The 4,964-nt window shown below is 27.2% G+C and overlaps 1 long non-coding RNA gene across 1 annotated transcript; it reads right to left on the bottom strand.

Moving 5' to 3' along the window:
- Nucleotides 1-2,990: 2,990 nt before the first annotated feature.
- On the bottom strand, nt 2,991-4,698 carry LOC133032571 (uncharacterized). Its single transcript, XR_009685183.1, has 3 exons — nt 4,473-4,698; nt 4,167-4,393; nt 2,991-4,025 (listed from the first exon to the last, which is right to left on the bottom strand). It is a non-coding gene; the product is annotated as an uncharacterized LOC133032571 (long non-coding RNA).
- Nucleotides 4,699-4,964: the final 266 nt, after the last annotated feature.

Raw genomic sequence — 4,964 nt, 5'->3', positions numbered from 1 at the left:
GAGTGTTCTGATTGGCTTTGGGATTGTGACCTTGCTTTTGTGTGAGATAATGAAAGGGAAAGCTTGAGTTAGCAATTAAGAATTTGAGAAGTTATAAGGCTATTTTGGTTGAGCATATAAATATAAGAAAGATATATATTCTTATATAGTATAAAAGTAAGAGATTGTTTCTTGAAAAAAAAAAAAAAAGTGAGAGATTGTTTTGAATCAGTAGGTGTTCACTAACCATAAAAACTCAAATTTTCCTTTTATGTTGACTACATCATTCCTCCTACCAATAACTACAACCCCGCTCTCTTTTTACCATTACTATCACGATGGCACCACATTGATGATGTTATCACCTCCATCACTATTGCAGTACTAATTTATTTTCTTTTATGTTGTAATTACTCAAATTTAAACCACAAAGAATATTCATTTAAAACATTAATGGAAAGGTTTTTGAACATATCTAATTTCTTTGTTTGTTTTTTTTTTTTTATTTGAAATGGAAACATCTTATCTGTGTTAATAGGATAAAGTTTCATCCTATTGTGAGTATAGTCTCGCAATGCATACCCAATTTCATGCTGTTGGGTCTTTGTGGTACCAAAATGAATACATACCCAATTTCATGCTATTGGGTCTTTGTGGTACCAAAATGATGCATGTTTCCTAATTGCACTAAGTATACATACATGTAATAAACATACTTATGCAAGAGAACGTAACAGAATCACAATGTAGGATCCACATACGTATGCAAGCATAAAATAGTTCTCCTCCGCTCCATTTGTATAAACACGGTTATAATGTGCGACAACGACAACTACGATTAAAGTGTACACCTAATTAAGCCTAGTCATTTACGATGAGAGACTTAAAATTTTTACTTTGTGAAGGCTAATTATAAAAACATATATCTATCTAGTTCCAATAAATATTATAATTACTTTTAATAAATTTATTTAATTTTGTAAAGATTTTATTATTATAAAACATATTTGTGAAGACTTTTTACTATTTTGGTGTTTGATTTCAAACAAATTAAAATAAAATAACAAACTAAAGCATAATTTTTTTCTCAATTGCGGTGCCTAAATGAGAGTCTGTCACGATCCTCCATAACCCACAAGATTAGGTAAATTAATCCATGGACGCTTGACAATGCAATTAGGAGTACTTATATATGTTAAAACTTTCATAAAAGAATTATTATATTCAAACATAATTAATATAAAAATTTCATTTGTATATAAAGGAGTGACTCAATCTTCGAATAAACTTAATCACAATCGTGTGAAGTAGAGAAACAAGTTTTGTTGAACTACTATAATTCTCATGTCTCTTTGTTATTATTATTGCTATTGTGATTTCATTCATGAGTTCTCAAGACTTTAAGCGGATACTCGCATATATTATTACTTTTGAGTATTCTTGACCGGTTTCCTTGATTATTTGCGATATTGTGTCTTGTCTAAATTCCTCTAACAATATTATATATGATTTAGGGTGATTCTACAATGCACCCCTTAAAATAGATGTATTGATGCACCATTAACTTGTTTCGGCATTTAGAAGAATTTTTTAGTCTATTTTTTTTTTCATATTCATGTACGTTATATCTATTTAAGATGTCCTACAAAATTTTGAAAAATTCAGAATAATTTACAATATAGAAAACAATGTTCAAACCGTCTATTTTACACGCGTATAAAATAAAATAGTCACGCGTGCAACACACTGTTTGAACGTAGTTTTCGGCGTGTTAAACTTTTCTGAATTTCTTAAAATTTTGCAGGATGTCTTAAATAACTATAACATACATGACTATGAGAAAAAATTTGACCAAAAAATTATTTCGGATGCTAAAACAGATAGGGGTGCATCAATATATCCATTTTAAAGGGGTGCATTGTAGAATTTTCCTATGATTTATTTGTTTTGCTTGCATTTTTACTCTAAATTTTTGCAAAAAATTGTCCTTGGTGATTCTTAACAATGTTTTACCAACAGATTTGCGATGGTGTCATGAAAACTTATAGTTATTTTTATTTTGGGTAAATACTATTTTGGACCTTGTATTTTGTAAAAGTTACAGATTGGACTCTGTGTTTTGTTAAATGACAAAATGGACCCTGTATTTTCTAAAATAGTAAAAATAGGACCCTGAGCTTAATTTTTGATAACTTTTTTTTTAATACAACTAACTTGAAGACAATGCTTAATACGAACAGATACAAAAAATGTAAACAGTTTTGTCATATAGCACTTTTAGATCGGATTATAATTAAACTTTATTTTGACAAAAATTCAATTCAGGGTCCTATTTGTACTATTTTAGAAAATACAGGGTCTATTTTGTCATTTAACAAAACACAGGGTCCAATTGGTAACTTTTGTAAAACAGAGGGTCCAAAATAGTATTTACCCTTTTATTTTATTTTTTGCCAAAAACAGCACTTTAAGTTTGATGATGGTTTAGCAATGGTTCCTTGAAACTTGGTATTTTATTGTTATAATGATAAGTGAAACGATAGTTTGCGATGAAATTTTGATTAAAACTTTGTTGATGCATAATTCACACGTCTTATAGTTTGAGATATATATATATATATATATATATATTTATATATACTAGATGAGAGTTACGTGGCGAGCCACGTAAATATTAGTTTTATATAAGTTCTAGTAGTTTTTGTTTAAAAATTCAGTAACTAAGCAACGGCAACAACAATGGTAGATAGATCTATTTAAGTTTTTCATATTTGTAAAGATTATAAATCTAAACTTTTAATTTTCTTGATTTGAGATTTTGAATTGTTCTGATTTATTTGTTTATGAATTTATTGAAATACTTGAATATTTATTTGTTCTGATCTATTCATACTTGAATATTTATATTGATGATTGTTAATGAAATTAGTTTGTAGCTTTATGTTTCTAGAAAAAAAAAAGAAGGTATTTTTTAATGTAGAGTTTAAATTTTATATTGATTATTGTTAATGAAATTAGTCTGTAGCTTTATGTTTCTAGAAAAAAAAAATATTATTTTATATAGAGTTTAAATTTAAATTTATATAAACATATTTATTTTTTAAAAAAAGTAATTCATAAAAAAAAAATCGCATATATACACAAATACACACAAAAAAAAAAATACACAAATATATAAGCCCAATGAATAAATTAATTCAAATAGAACATACCTCTAATTTCAGATTGTTGGTGATTAGTCGTAATAATTCAAACTTTTGGAAACAAATTAGCTCAATCCTTTTGTGCCAATGTAATTGGAAAATCTTTTGTCTCAGTTCTACCTGAAAGTTGATTATCAAATTAATTGACAAATATAATTCCTTAATTTCTTTTTCTTTGTTATATATTGAGGATATATAATACTATTATAAACAAAACATTTGAATAAATATAATTCTAATAAATAGAGGAGATATATACCTGATATATAAATCTAAAAATAGTTTTAAAAAACTTGTTTTAAATACCATTAAATTTTTAAAATGACAAAAAACTGTTTTATATTCTTACTTTTAAAAACACAATTACTGAAAACACAGCCAACATATTTCTATTGTAGCATAACTATTTCTATTGCATGACAAAACATATTTCAGTTCACTAAATCACTTAACATAAGCTTTACTTTGGATAATGAAATGAAAACTACGTTAAGAAAATAATTAAATGATAATCATGTAGTTAAATGAAAGAAGAGAATTTAATTCTTACCAACCCCAAAAGGACCAATCAGCAAAAAGAGCTACTATGTGTAACCAACAATACAATCAAGAAAATGAATAAAATCCAACATTCCTGATTCAATAAAACCTTAAAACACATACTTGTCTAAAGCTTCCATATGCTTCTGCTTCCTAATCTCGAAAAAGATCTTCATAGAGTATCTATTATTGTCAACCTTTGTAAAACCAGATTGATACTTTTCTACCTCTTCCCACTCGCCACCTGTTACCATGTCTTCAAAATACCTCATGTTGAAGAAAAACCCTGACTCTTGCTCCAACCTAACAACCCCACAATCATTCATTTTATATCAGCATTCAAATATATGGTTTATCAGAAAGAATAAAAAAAATCAAATATATTATTTTCCATAAAAAAAATGAAACTAATAAAAGCAAAAGATCATTAAAAAATAAGCATACTTATGTACGGTCTCCTTGAATTTTTCTTCGTCAAGAAATTGAAGTATAAGAAATACAAGCTCTCTGCTTAGCGAAGTCATCTTCCTTGCAACCAAACAAAGATCTAACCCTCTTCAGATCAAATTAACACAGCCAAACAGCCCTCTTAGATCCTTTTAAAACCAATTGCCTATACATTCTAGATTGTGGCCGACAACCATTTTCGTCTGGGTGGCGAAGTCGTCAATCTGTTATAGACAAAATGTCCCAACCAATAAATAAAAACTAAAACATAAAAAAGAAACATCAGAGCATGGGGAAAAGGACCTGTAGAGGACGAGAATGGTGAGGGAGAGGAAGGCCAAGGCGGTGACGCAGGGGAAAATAAAATTATTAATATTTTTTTTAAGGAGAACCTTTTTAGTAAGAGGAAACATGATATTCTCCAAGATAGGTTTGTTAGAGAGATATGTGGCTAAGATGATTTTTTTTAATTTAAAAAGAGATTATTAATATTTAAAAGATTGTTTAATTTTTTGAGTTTAATTATTGAGTTTATTTGTTAACGGGAGAATTTAACAGAATATTCTTTTATTTGTAAGTATATTTTGTTAAACCAAGAAATGCCGTTAAATAGGCACTTTTAATATATAAAGATATATATATATATATATATATATATAGGATATCAAAATTAATAACTACTTGCAATGATTTATTTATAATCCTTATTACATCTTAATCTAACAGTTAATATTATCTTTGTATTTGAACAAAATATTAAATAATTTTTTAATAAAACAATATATAAATAAAAGA

The sequence above is a fragment of the Cannabis sativa genome, chromosome X (genome assembly GCF_029168945.1).
Source record: "Cannabis sativa cultivar Pink pepper isolate KNU-18-1 chromosome X, ASM2916894v1, whole genome shotgun sequence".
Lineage (NCBI taxonomy): Eukaryota > Viridiplantae > Streptophyta > Magnoliopsida > Rosales > Cannabaceae > Cannabis > Cannabis sativa.
The sequence above is the reverse complement of the archived record's forward strand: the minus strand, read 5'-3'. Positions and strand labels throughout refer to the sequence as shown.